The 15848-nt window shown below is 33.8% G+C and overlaps 1 protein-coding gene across 2 annotated transcripts in view; it reads right to left on the bottom strand.

The window, feature by feature from the left end:
• The window catches only part of LOC111064192 (gonadotropin-releasing hormone II receptor), a 231142-nt gene that overhangs the window by 169059 nt on the left and 46235 nt on the right, over positions 1-15848 (bottom strand). The window lies entirely within an intron of this gene.

A 15848-nucleotide genomic window follows, 5' to 3' on the forward strand; every position in this document is an offset into this window, starting at 1 on the left:
ATTTGTGATATTTTCCCCATTCTCACAGTCTGGCATATGCAACGTTGCGTATCTTGTGGAACACTTCAGATGCAAAATCCAAAAAGTGGTCGAGGTTGTGATGAATTTTCTCCTCTTTTCACTCCCATGAAATATACTTCTGTTTTCAATACCGTTCAAAAGTTACAGCCAATTGAATGATGATCTTTATTTTCTCATTTCTCTTGCGATTTTACTGTTATTAAAGAGTCTCTAAAATGAGTACAATGCATGATAGAAACTTGCGATTGGTCTTAAATGAGAGAAAATTTCATGCTCTATAAGCTGAGTTGCCCTAAATTGATCTTGCATTACTGTTTATATCGAAAAACTGTCGAGACTGTGAAAATGAGAAAAATATCGCATATTTCTTACAACAGCAAGGAAACTCAAACACAGGACCATTAAAAATTAAAATGAAGCAAAGGAAATCAGAATAATAGTGGATGATGAAGTTATAATTTATTTTTGTCAAAGATTTACCTTCAAACTCATAGGCTTAAAGTTACTAAAATTCCTGCATACAAAATATTATCAATTGTGCTTATGCTTTATATTGAGTTACACTTAGCAAAATATAACATTGTAAAGGTGGGAAAAATTAAATACATTAGGATATCTCTATTTAATACCTTGATTTTTTAATCATAATCCAAAATGTTGACATAAAATATACAAAAAATCATGCCCCCCCCAAAATGTTGATGGCGCAAATTGCGCCATGACCCCCCCCCCCCGAACGATAAAAAATCGTTCATGATAACTTGAATAGAAATAAAATACTGATATTGAATACTATCAAAACTTCTTGTTTATTGACTGTTCATTATCCAATATCTCACGGTAATAATCAGCTGTTTTACAAAAATTTCCAGCCATCAACATATTCAGGTTTACCAACATTTCTTTTACTTTGCCGCACTCTACCGTCATAAAGCGTGTTAACTATTTTTCCTACAGTTACGTTGAAAAGTGGCCATTGCTGTACTGATTAAAGAACGCAAAGAATTACTTTTCCGCTCTAGTGCGGGAATAGTATATTTCGCACCTAGGGTCGAAAATGTACGTTTTCCGGCTCAAGATCGCGGTAAAAAAACTTCCCAATATATAAGAAATTGGAAAATAAATGAAATTCAAACAGCATATTTTGATAGTTTGAATCTTGGTTATGACAACTTTCACTGTCAATTAATTTCTATATTACTAATTAATAATTTACAATAGTGACAATATTTTTATACTATTAATATTTCGAATAATTGTTTGAATTTTTATAGCTCGCGCTTTGCGCCTGGTGCAATATCTCATGGATAGATGGATGAATAGAATTTTCATTACTATTTTGAAATAATGTGATTAAAAAATTAATATAATTGCATATTTCACAGTTTTGTCTCAAAATAAATCTAAAAAATTGATTGAAATTTAAATTACAGTGACTAATATAAAAAATAGCTAATAAAAGTCTAAATTCATCGACAAAAAAAATGTCATTGACCGAGGTTCAAACCTAGATCATGTTTGTAATTCACTGAGCTTGAGTGAAAAATGTCATTGACCGAGGTTCGAACCTAGATCATGTTTGTAATTCACTGAGCTTTGAGTTCTGATGTATTACGCCTTTACACTCTCGGCCATTGTGTATTGTTGATCATAGAGGCCTGTAAGTCAGGTAACGTACTATGTAGGCTACTATAATATAGTGTATAGCGGCAAACTTGAAGCCAGTTTGCCGGCATTTTCACAACAAAATATTGCTCTGAAAATAGTTAAATCATAGAGAAAACATTCAAAGATTCAATCTTGAGTGGGCCTAATGTTTTCTCTATATGGTTTGATATTGAAGAAAAATTATCTAAAAGTTTTAATAATGAATTACGGAAAAATTACTAGGAATTTTTCAGTCAAGGCTGAGTTTCACCAGTAGGCTTACCTTAAACTTTAGATCTCCGCTGTATTTTCCTATTATTATTGTTGATTGTATTGCATTAAGAAGTGGAATTCGATAATAAAAAAGAAACAATTATTACTCTACCTCACTTTTAAATATTGATACAATTATTGTACTTTGATTTCAAATTCGATTCTTCACTTTTAAATACTTGCGATACGTACCTTTCTGACAATGGACAATGCAGCCAACATTATATTGTTGAGGCTATGGAGATATCATCGTATTCTATTGTTTGATATCAAAAACACAATAATAAATATTAAATTATGAAACAGTAATTTATAAAATATATTATAGACATGATACCGTGATTCACGATACATAATTATAGATTATTACAGTTGTTATGAGATTATCTCTATGATTTTCGTGAGATCGGACACGATCAGCTGTTATTCAAGGTCATTTTACAGCCCTAGGGCCATAAAGTTTTACCGGCCTGATCGGAAAACAATCACTTTTGGCCTCCATATGACGCATGTAAACCAGCTCATTACATCCAAGTGTGGCGAAAAAATCTTTTCTGCACTCCAGATTTGCAACATGGCAATGCAAAATACTTAGTAGGTTATATGGAGCAACAGTGCAGCAAAATCAAAATGAAGTTGGTAACAGTGACTGGGCTGCTATAGTGAGCAGAGGTGCAACGAAGCACAATGCGCAAATTATTGATTAGATATTATAACCAAGGACAACGAGGACTTTAGGATTTTAGGATTAAGGTTTTTATTAATAATAAAATTACACAGAAAAACATTTGATGGATTTCAGGCAATTTTACCCATAATTACCCACTTTTCATATTCAATGGTAACTGTAGGAAAAACTTAATGTGAAATACGTGCGCAAAGTTCCTCTGCTGCACTCAACAAACCATTCTGCCCTCGCCTACGGCTCGGGCGTAAACGTTTCTTTCGGTGCAGCAAACTGTCACTTTGCGCACTAGTTGCACAAATGACTATTGTGTTGTTATGTTGCAAATTTGGAGTGCGGCAAAGTACTTTGCTGCACTCAAATCTACATTCCCGCACTGGGTGTGAGAATAAGGTATTTTGCGTACTATAATTGATGCGGGAATGAGCACTTTCTCGGGTAACTGTAGGAAATAGTTATTTGTGCAACTGGTGGGCAAAGTGACAGTTTGCTGCACCGAAAGAAACGTTTACGCCCGAGCCGTAGGCGAGGGCAGAATGGCTTCTTGAGTACAGCAGAGGAACTTTGCTCATGTATTTAACATTAAACTTTTCCTACAGTTACCATTGAATATGAGAAGTGGTTGGTTAAATGATTATGGCTAAAATATGATGGCTAAAATCCATCAAATGTTTGTGTGTGTGATGCTGTTATTAATAACAACCTTAATTCTTCTAAGAATTAATAATCCAATTAAAGTTGAAAATTCTCAGCCAAAGTTCTCATTTTTATTCATTCAAGAATCAGAAAAAAAACATAGAACAAAGAATTCGCATTCAGAATACATGCCAACAGCTGATTGGCTGAAACAAGCTGCAAGATGGCTGAACACAACAAGATGGCTGAACCGACAAGCGCGCGACCAAGCGGGAAGAATCTAAGTTTGTTTCATTCAGCTAAAAACTACAGAAACAGGATTCAGAAATTTAGACTTTTGCTCAAATTACCAAGAAAAATGCTCAAAGTAAACTGAAAGATATTCATAAAAATAACATAGACAACAGAGAATATTTATTGTAGTATTCTTATGTTTTTTTATTTATATGGATATCAAACGGTAATCATTCAACCTCAAAATTCGAATTTTATAATGTATATTTGCTACTTTTCTCATTGCTTGCAGTTGAAATAATAATTATCAATAGAAAAGAACTATTATTTATTATTAAATTATGAGTATTTGTAAACGATGATTATTTTATTATGATTTAGATGAACATTATTCTTGTTTTGGATTTCTAGATTGGGATTTTATCATAAATGTAGGGTAGCCATTGAAACGATTCTTATCTAAATCTAACCACAGTCATTGTTACCAACTTAATTTTTGTTTTCGTGCAATAATCCTCCATATAACCCACCAACTATTTTGTGTTGCCATGTTGCAAATCTGGAGTGTAGAAAAAAATTTTTCCGCACTAGCGCGGAAAAGTGATTCTTTGCGTTCTGTAATCAGTGCAGGCGGAATGGCCACTTTTCAAGGTAACTGTAGGAAAAACATATTACAGTATATAATATTTGTGAGAGGACAATAGGCTCACGCTCAAAACTGTTCCTCTCCTGAATAATACTTAATTAATCAATACTTTTGATTATTATTACTATTATAACATAGTATACCATAAATTATTGTTCATAGCTTGAAAAAGCTGCTCGTTCAGGCCATGGATAACTTCTTGTAGACTATGATGATAGATGAGAAAGGACCAGTAACTCTATTTTTAATTTTGCTCCTATCACCATTCAAAAATTGAAGTTTTTGAACAATCAATTGTTTTCGTACCATAGTCAGCTTCTCTAAGAATAACTGTCTAATGACAATGGAGTCATTCTTCAACAATTGAGTTGTGAAATAGAGTACAAAACTTGAACCGACTCATTCCTTTCAGTTCCTTGGAAAATCACGGATAAGGTGATAGAGGAAGAAAGTGCGTAAGCTGAAGTAACTCACTATAATCCGATTGTTGTTTCAGAGAACGTTCCACTTCGTTTTCCCGTCTCTTCAGTAAGTTTCGGTTGAACTCCAAACAAAATTGAATTTTAGTTGGGCATTATTGCATGAGTTATAATGAAGAGATCCGCTGTATGGAAGTTATTCTGAAATACAGAACATGAATGGATTCTCTTGAAGTTTTATGGATTCTCTTAAAACGTATGAGAAGTGTGGTTTGGTTATTGTTGTAACCTGGAATAGTTCAAGAAAGTTGTTAAGTATCTGATTCCAGATTGGGAGATTTCATGACTTCAAATAACTGTTTATAAATGATATGATGGAAGTTGAACTCGTGCTGGACTCTAGATTCTCGAATGAAATACCTGCATCTTGAAATAATACACCCACGTTCGAAAACACTCAATTACCGGTATATTGTTTTAAAGTTGACTATCAAAGCAAAAGTGATTGGAAACGGAGAAATATGTATAACGTTTCTTGTTCTGAAATGATTTTCAGATTAATATTCTCTATGGGTGTACGGTTTCTCGTCCATTGCTAAACATAATCATATATTGATTTTTAAGCATACATTCTTCATTGGGCCTACTTTGCATGAACTGTTTGTCCAGAGAACAAACAGTTCATATTAATGATTGGTGATAACTACTTCCTCGATCATCTTAAATATGTGGTACAAACTATAATGTTTGGTTTTCTCAAACGTTTTGAGATGCAAGCTTAATAAAGTTTATGCCTATTTCTCCTTTACTTGACATAAAGATCGTTCAAATGTTAAAATGGAATTTTATCAATGATTGATAACTATCCCCATTCATCACATCTTCATAGTGATTGAAATTTGATTGTTAGAAGAATTTGTTATCATGATAACATTACTTTCAATTGGTATTCATGTTAATAAACTTTGTTTGTCTCATTCATGCAATTGTTTCTCGAATTCAACAATAACTGTCAGGGGTTAAATATAGGAGCCGGGGCCGCGCTACCTGTACACTGGGCTATTGTTCCAAAAAGCTTCATCCTGCAACTCTCGACTATCACTCTCTATTGTCCTCTGATTCCGCTTCAGTATCTTCATTAGTGGCCAGAGTGGCCCCGTCTGCTTTCTTGAAGGCAGTTTTAGCTGGTAGGGACTCATCTATTACTTTCCACCTTACCTGTTACTTGTATTCTCACTTCATTATTGAATCTAGATCAGTGTTCAAGTACTTGTTATTCAATTATTTCTAATGGCTCATTTTGATGAAACTCAACTTGCTCACAAGCTGTATACAGACTAACTTGAGTTACATCATAGCCACCTCTAATACAAGGCCCCGGCCTACGATATTGCAACGTCGCAGTGTAGGTCTAGAATCTAATACATGATTGGTGAAAAACATTTAAAAAAATATCAGCTGATCTTTTCCAATCTAATACATGATTGGTGAAAAAGATTTTAAAAAATATCAGCTGATCTTTTCCACCAATCATGTAATAGATTCTAGGCCTCGTTGCAATATCGTAGGCCGGGGCCTTGTATTAGAGGTGGCTATGATTACATACAATTCGTGGTTACACACCACGTGCGCTATTCATCAGCTGATATTTATTTGTAAGAATATGATATCATCAAATAATTCAATATAATGTATAGTATGGTAATTATAGCATCAGCTTATGGAAAGCGTACGGCGTGTGTTCGTGTCACAAGTCTTCTTAAAAAATCTTTATAAAAAAATGAAAAATAATACGTTCCTAGTTTTATTAAATTTGTACTTATAATTAAGGGTAATGTGTGTGTTTATCCAATCAATGTAGGATACCACTGGTTTACAGCTGAAAATGCCTTCAATTAATCAGACTGGGCCACCAATTTATTCCTCGGAGTGGAATCCTCAACAATAGACCACGAAAATGTCGAAACTCATTAACAATAGGCGATCAATGAAGGGTCACTAGAACTTCTACCCGTTCATCCATTGCTTTCGGCGGTCCCGTCACCTTTCTTTTACCCACTGTCAGTTTACTTTCTAGAAAGAGAATTTCCTATGCGGTTTGTTCCTTGGAAAAATCCAGACCGAATCTATTTGTTTCCTTGGAAATTGAATTTGAAATTGAATATCCTTCTCTAGAGAGTAGGTATTGGTCACGTGGGCTGGTTCCAGGAAGATTATATTATTCTATCCTCCCAATCAATTCTATATTTGACTCGTATTTATTGGTGCAGACTAATATTATAAAATAATTGGGAGAGGACAGGCTCATGAAAATTAGTGTTCAATAGTTAGTTATAAGAATCGATTACTTTTCGTCGGAATTGTTTCTTAGAAAATTGGTGTCGAAAATGTCGATTAATATTGGTAATTGACTGTTCGCATTACATTTTTTCAATTCTATAGGAGCTGAATATTTTCCGTCTGAATTGCTCCCTAGAAAATTGGTGTCGAAAATGCCGATTAATTGGTAATTGACTGTTCACATTTTGACGGTAGGTTGAGTAAATATGTGGGACTATTTCATTAGTGAGCCAAGCTTTGGGCGCCAAGCACAACTCTGAGCACTGAGGTTCACATTACTCTGTCAACATTGGTTCAATGATAATCATTGATGTTTTTATGAGAGATGCTGACAGTTATGAGTGATTCTCGCTATAACAAGAGTTATCCGAAAGTTGAGTTGGTGGATTAATCAAATATACACGTGCAGGTTGGTGTATTGTATTAATTACACACTATGATGAGATTCACTTAAAACTGCCAGCATTCTACATGAGACTATTATCAATGTAAACATTGAATCAATGCTGACAGACCGAAGTGTCAAGTGATGCCACTATAGTTTGTGTGCTGGCACTCAAGTGTTGAAGTGTCGGTTCCGATCCTCTAACAAGTTGAGTAGCACTTAAGTGAACACTCTCGATCATTCAAGGCTGTGTGTCCTGAAATCTGCGACCCTGGCCTGAAAACGGGTTATGAATATTTGGGTAACTATTGAAAATCTGGCGCAGCTAGCGGTGTTTGGAGCAATTTCCCAAACTTTGATTAAGGCCTCATGATTTCTGAAGTTCACGTCATACTTGAGATCGGTCAATTAAATGAAACATGATGACGTCATGATGAGATGTTGAAACTAACAGGAAAATGGTTTAGGGAAAATGGTATGAGGAAAATCAAGGCCCGAAAATGGAGAGTAATTTCATAATGCCTCATAAATAAAGGGGAGTTTTCAGAAGTTTCCTATGGCGAGATGTATTCTTTCAACTCGTCATTTTTGTGGCTTATTCAACTCAATGTACACCGATTTTCTCTTGAGATGTCGGTTGAAAAGTAGACAAAGATGAAAGTGTTGTAAGGATTTTCCTTCCATACATTAACTCAGCTGGACTTGTACCACTTTCTAACGATATGCTTCGGTATGAGAGGAGCCCAATGTTTGGATCTTCATGTTTGGTTAGGATCCTTTTTGCTATAATTATCCACTGCTTTTTCTGCTTCCCCATTTGACTTTGAAAATTTTGGACTTGAGGTTCTGTGTTCAAAACTGTATTGCTCGGAGAATTTTCTGAAAATGACAGACGTAAATTGCGTACCTCCGTCAGTGCGAACCACACAAGGTATACCGGATGAACAGAAAGAAAATAATGGATAGGATATTTGAAAATATTAGAACTGGCTGAAAACTGGGAGAATTATTATACCAAAGATATGGGGAAATGATAAATTCCCCCTTATCGAAAGAAATAGAATTCTCTCCCACAAAAAAGAAGAGAGGAAAACATATATTCTCATCAGAATATATGTCATTTCTTCTTGACCTTTCTTTCAAAACCTCTGCAGAATCCCTCAATGCACTCATATTTTTTGGGTCTTCGTTTCCAGCTATGAGAATCAAATTCTTCAAGTTAAATTAATCAATGTTATCGCAATTCAGACAATATGTGATAAAAAGATGTTTCAAAATGTATTGATCAACTAATATTGATTCTCAATATTCTAGCATTCTACAATTATGTTTCTCTTTCATGAAGGCATCAATTTTTCATTCTTCTGTCAAATATGACATAATATTAGTTTTATGTTAGTGTATTTGAATTTTTTCTGTTTATTCAATGCTGCAAACGATTTACTTGAGGTTTCTCCACAATATTCAATTTTCTTGTTTCAAAACTTCAAACTTTGGGAGTTCACGCCCAAATTTTGCTTTTCAATTGTTTCTAGAAACAGAATTCAATAATGATAAAAATTATTCAACTTTTCTCTCTATGAATGTTGTACACAGTAATCAATAATTATTAAATTTGAAACACGAACATTCTGAATAAACTCCGTTAGGATCAGGGCCATAATTGATTTGGTAACCATGGATTTCTTTGTGAAAGAAGAGATATTCCACCTCATCCTTTATCCAATTTTCTACTTCAAGTAACAATATCTCTGCGAGCTTTTCAGCATCAACGCACCAGCTTATGTTGTTCGTGTAATCTTTTTACTCAACCACTACCAAGTAACGGAATTTAGCATCTTTCAAGAAAACTTGAAAATTGAAAAAGGTTCCTCACTTCCTGAACAGATCTCTCTTTGTAGCCATTAAATTGTTTGAGATTCTGATTCGTTCAATCATCCATCAACGTTGATTCATGAGAGTCAGTATTGATAACTTGAATGGATTCTCTAGTTTCAACTGTTAAAATGAGTTTTTTTTTCGTGGAAGAGATAGATCCACAATGCTCTTTTTGAATCTGTACGCATGAAATAAAGACCATACAATTTCATAGAGAATTTCTCCGCCAATACTATTTTCCACAATAAAAATAGATTCGTTCCTGTTTTGAGACTTCAAATCTGTTTCTTCGCTCGATTCTTTTTGAAATGGAATATAAATTCCAACATTGGTTTAAATTCTTTAAAATACTCTAAAGATACATTCACCTATTCAAACTTATGATTCTCATCTTACATGCTTATTTGATTACATCGCCTTATTTCATAAATAAAACTCGACTTCAAAACATAAAACATGTTATTGTTATGAACATATCACTACTTCACTAATAATACATAAGAACCGATTTCAATATCTTTGTTTTAGTTCAATCTCAGATATGATTGGAATTGTCATTTTATTATATGATTCTTATTTTGATTCGATGTCATTGATATGTCATTTGTGCTATTTCATAGAGGAAGAATACTTTCATAGAATATATTACTATACAATATATTTATAATATTTGTTATATTTTTATAGAATATTATTATTTTATATAATATTATTCATAGAGAATGATTATTCTTCTCATAGTCAATACAATAGGTGCTTTCTTTCAAAATAGAGTCATGACATACTCTTTCACAGTGATGAATGAAAGCTGAAATACTGTGACGAAATTTTGTTAACGATGTGCTTTATTATGAAAAATACTGTGAGAATTTCAAAAGATTGATTCAGACAGGCTTGAAAAACATTATGATTGTGACGTTCACAAAACTTCATCAGGTCTATTCACACTTATCGACATTCACAAAAAAGTGATTTGACAGTACCTGCGCTTGATCTGATGTGAATTTGTCAGGCTCAGCAAGCATTCAGGCATTGTGTTACTTAATACTTATAGGTAGTAGACCTACCCCATTTGTCCGCTGTTGATTGAATCTCACGTCAAGAAAAATAATGTGACAGCATTTTTATAACAGTAATCCCCTAACATGGGCGGTGTATTGTGTTTAATGGAAAAACGTTCTCAAAAACTCAATTTCGGTTCTATTGCGCCAACCTTCCACTCCGGAGAGCATTCCAATGCATTCGAAATGAAAAAAAGTGAAAAAGATTGTTCAAATAACTTTATTCTCATATTCTACGTTCATTTTTATTGTTTCAAATACACAGGGAACTTCTATAAACATCCGCTGGAATTTCTTGCAGCCCAGCCCTCAGTCACTTCAACTGTTTTGAATTTACATATTCCCTCTCGCTCTTACTGGAAAAACTCTCTGTTTACTCATGAATGTACGCTTCGAACTTTTATCCAAAGTGAGAGAGGTCTATAAATATATTCTATGTACTTTTCAGTTAACCCATTCATGCCAAAAAGAGATATTATATTCATGAGAGAGAAATTTTATGGTCGTATAAGAGCCCAATTCCCTTAATGAGATTTTTCGGACCTTTTGAAATTTTTTATGCTACAATAATTCATTATAATAACCACTACTATTATAATAATAAAATTCTTCATTGACGGCTATGGAAGGAACTGTGGATGGAGTGAGGGGGCTGGGGCTGAGGTGGGTGAAGATGGTGGATGATGTCAGGGAGGAGGGAAAATACTTCAGCTGAAAAGAATAGCATAGGACAGAGAGGAATTGAGAATCATGTATGGACCTGCCCAAGGGCAGAATACTGATAATGATGATTATTCTAATTTAATTCAACTTTTGTTACTTTATTCTACCTTCAAAAATAATTATTCTTGACTATTTGAATTATCTCTCATCACCGAGTTATGTTCAACACTGTTTGTACACTTTTATATTATTTTGATACAATATTCTGATTATACAACAATATTGATTAATATTCTGATGGACTCCTTCTCATATCTTCAAATGTGATTCAATAGAGTTCGGGTATTTGGTATATGAAATTGAAGTTATGACCATACTCACCATCCATTAAAATAGTTACAAAGTTCATAACGAACTCATCAACTTGATGCATCTGAATGCAGATGCAGCGAAGTTGAGTTGCAGTTTAGCAGATCATGTGTGGTAATCCATAATCTCCATTTCATTGTTGAAACTATTCAAACAATGTTATGCTCAACCCTATAGGGTTTTAGATATTGTGAGATTCACTTCAAACTGCCTGGTTTCTACCCGTTTCTCAATTATTACTAATTCGCTATTCATCAATTTTGTTGTTTGAAGTCTATCTGTATTGCATAACAAGTGTTCATTCGAAGTGGAATGTTTATACTAAATTACTAACTAGAATCATGTTGAAGAAGTTGCTGTTATTGAAAACTTTTGAATGCGAAAGTTAGAAGCTAGGAAGCAGCGATTTTACTTGAGTAAATCGTAGTTTTTTAATTAGCATCTTGTATCATCATCCCTTTCTCTATTTTCATATCCATCTCCTTCTCCGCTCCCAACAACTGAACATCATCATCATTACTTCTTTGAGCTGACTTTTCCCCCTATTCGCAGAGTCCATTCCTATCTCTGACTCTCTGTCTCGCTCGCGAAATGCTATTCAATTTCAGATTTCTTCACAACATTCAAATTACTATTCATTATATCAATTGTTAGCTCCATCATCGTCATTTGAATATCTTTTCTCGTGTAATAGATTTCATAAGGATGCATTTTAAAATATCATTGAGAGAAAAAGTAGTATTATTTTCTTAATATTCTCCAAGATCTTTTTGTGAATTTCAATTATAGATTATTTTCCTAAATGCAATTAGCTTATAATATTAGATTCGAGATTATCAACAGTCTTATTTCTTTAGAAACTTTAATTCATTTAAATAATCAAATAGTACAAGTATAGTATACCAATGGTAAGAGAAGAATGACGATACCTTTGGGCTCCATGAGAAACATGAACACATGATGACAAAGCTGGGAATCTTTCCATGTCATATATCTCATTTGAATAATGTGAGATCTGAAGAATAGAGCAGACCTTGAATATTAAAGACATATATGAAAAAAGAATTTTCCTTGCGCTGCATAGACATGTTACCTCAAGAAACCAAAATAAGGGAAGAAATGAAAAGTCAGGAAGCCTTACTTCTCATCTTGAATGAATCACGATTCAAGGAAATAATTTCAAGCAGATCCTTCGCGGAGTTTTATTAATTTTCCTGTTTTCTCACTTCTATTATTATTTCTTCTCTTCTATCTCCTCTTTTTCTTCTCTCAACTCTTTCCCCTTTGTCTCTATTTCTCTCACTCTTGCTCTAGCTTACTATCTCTCTTTCTCTCTCTCACTCTCTCTCTCTTTTCATCTCTCTCTCTATCTATCTGTCTCTCTCACTCTCTCCCTCTTAGCAACAATCATCTTCTGAGTTAAAGCTTAGGCTACTACAGCATCCAGATATTCCTATGAAGGTAAAGCTATAGATATTAGCAGAGAAAACTTCTATAATTTAACTTCTATAATAATTTCTGCTATTATTAATTCTGTGATATTAGATAAATTTCCATGGGGGTTTCTTCTAGTTTATGATCGATGCCTGGATGCTCGTATCAAATGATGATTGCTTTCATGTGGTCCTTTCTCTCTATACAGTGTAATACTCATGGTTTTCGCCATTTTGTATCTATTTCCTCACTTTCAGACACGAGAACAATCTTATTCCATTCAACTCACATTACATCTTGTCTACTTAACTGTCTTCTTCTAATTAAACGCTTCAGTACACTTCCCCTCCTTACTTCCTCTCCACCTCCTCCTTCTTCTTCTTCTTCTTCTTCTTCTTCTTCTTCTTCTTCTTCTTCTTCTTCTTCTTCTTCTTCTTCTTCTTCTTCTTCTCCTTCTCCCCCTCCTTCTCTCCCTCCTTCTCCTAATCCTTCTCCTACTCCTCATTCCTTCTTTTTCTTCTCCTCCTTTACTCTCAGATCACTCTCTCTCTAAATTCTGAAATTTCTTTCTCTTTCTTCCTCTCCTTTCCACTTCTTTTGCTTTGTCAAAAACTGGAAAACTTCACTACTCAAACAATGATATCAAATTGAATGCGTTTCGTGAATCATTCCAACTTGAGAAGTTGAGAACAAATAATGCGTTAGTATGCTGTAAAGTATCAACGCTGCAAAGAATTCAAATCGCGCGTGGGAAGACTAGCGATTCAAATCTAGTTATGTAACTTTCAGCATCAACTTGAACGTTTCAAAAAGTTTACCGACTTCTCTCCTCTGTTTTTCTTTCCCTGAAATTTCACAAAACGATTTCGCGCACTGCAAAAATTCCACATCTACCTAACGAAAGAAAATCTTTATACACGTTCCATCGTTCCCACAAGTACTGAGAATTTCAAATTAATAAATTCGCTTTTCATTTCCTGATTGAATGCTCTCATATTTTGATTCTCAATTCATATCAACTGAAAAGCAATAAATTTCTACAAAAAATTCCAGATCTATTCTTAAATTATTTATTAACAATAGCTGGTAAGTGAATATTTGCATGAATTTATCGATATCATTCAACTATCATAAAGGACGCTAAAACTGGTGAGCATTTTTTCACTCCCTACCCTGAAAATCAAATATGAATATTCTAAGCTCTCTCTCACCACCCTATTACTCTCTAGCTGTGGACAAATAAATCGGGAATTCACTTCACTTAAATATTTATATTGGGATATCACAGTGATTGATCATTTCAAGGCAACTGATGTTTGAGTTTTAGGATCATCGTTTTAATTAAAAAGTGTAATTGGATTGTCGGCGGAATCCGTGGAAAAATACTGAGTTAGCTCTGATTCTTCTAAAAGTCAATGGATGATTCTCACCAACCGTTCAAAGAAATATATAATCAAATTTCCCGATGAATTCCAGGCATTTCCTCTGGAAACCAAGCGAAATATATCCGAGTAATTCTGAGAACACACTTCCGCAACTTTTTCAATAAATCCTACAAGCAGCCGAGTTCCCCATCACAATGTTAACCACTGACATCGAAAGATTAAACATGTTAGTTATCAGCTTACTTCCAGACTTTAATCGACTTAGAGCTTAAGGGGTCTCTTTCCAAGTATAAAAATGTTTGATTCTGAGATCGAAGACCGTATCGAAGCTGAATTCTTCATTATTATTATTATCACATTTTGTATGGAAATTCTCATATCAAAGATAAAAAATACTGTTTCATACAGTATTGCTGAAATTCTATTTTGTCAAGCTCTTTTCACATAAATATGTAGAAGCACTCATGTAGGGCCATTTTCGATTCTGTTTAATCCCTGATCAATATTAATCACAGTGATTTTAATTGGTAGAGTTCAATTAAGGTCATTAATAATTGATTGTCTGTTCAGTTTGAATAATATGGTTTACGTATAGATTCAGTACACTACAGTCAAATCAACTATTTCTAGTTGATGTGTGCTTTGGATATAGGACTTCAGTTGCAAAAAACTTTTACTAGTATGAGTTTTCCCAACAAACGGATGGATCGAACTTTCATGTTCGAAAGCCTTTTTATATATAGTGTGTAATATGAATATTCAATCAGTTTGTGAGATTATGTATTCATATTTTCTCACTTCAGATCCACTTATTCTATTAATTATTGAATGTATGAATCATGTGTATTGGTACATGAGAATTGTTTTGGAAGTTTTAGAAATTTCAAAAGCATTATATATCAATCCTCATCAGTATAGATATATCAGTCTTATCATCTATTAGGCATCAATCTGTAGTTACCGTACCAACGACTTTGGGCTGAAAATACTGAAATTTGAACTTCCAACTTGGTACTACGACAAAGATCCGTCTTGGATCATAATCAGAGATTGGATTTATTAAAAATTCTCTCTGGTCCAGAGAGCTCCAAAATAGCGAGGCTTCACTGTATTTAAAAATTGGATTGAGAAAGAGATTCGTCAATATATTTGTAAGACGGACTTTGAATACAGCAAGTACCTTCTATTTGAAGACCTTTTTTAAAGACTTTAAATTATTCTTATAAGATCAAAAATCATCCTAATAATGAATACACCAATGTACCGAATTTCCATAAATCTTAATATAAAAATTCATTGTGCTATGATTAATCAACTTGGACTGCTAGTAACATAACAATACAGTTAAAGTCAATGATCTGAGTGGGGGTGTAAAATGGCCGTGATTCATAATTGTAGTGGAAACTTGGAGAAAGAAAAAGTGAAATACATCATGGGAACGGAAATTGCATAGCTCAAGTTTGTCCGTTTTTTTATTGTCTGGAGTAAAAAGGCTTTGTCCATCTGTGGGAAGGTTAATTGAAATCGGTGAGGTTGTAAAGGAAGACTTATCAGATGAAGAACAGTAGTAGCTATTTGTAAAACAGTGGCTCTCTCTAGAATTCCAAATTACAAAGGCTTGGCAAAAATTTAATTTTTTGGACTGTTTTAGTACGAAGGTTTGGCTGAGGTTGAAACACTCTTTCAATGAAGCCCTATGGATCTACTTCAATTGTTCTAAAATGACGAGTTTTAAATTCATTAGCGAAACATTCAACATCTTCAAGTTATAT

This window comes from Nilaparvata lugens, chromosome 10 (genome assembly GCF_014356525.2).
Source record: "Nilaparvata lugens isolate BPH chromosome 10, ASM1435652v1, whole genome shotgun sequence".
Taxonomy (NCBI): domain Eukaryota; kingdom Metazoa; phylum Arthropoda; class Insecta; order Hemiptera; family Delphacidae; genus Nilaparvata; species Nilaparvata lugens.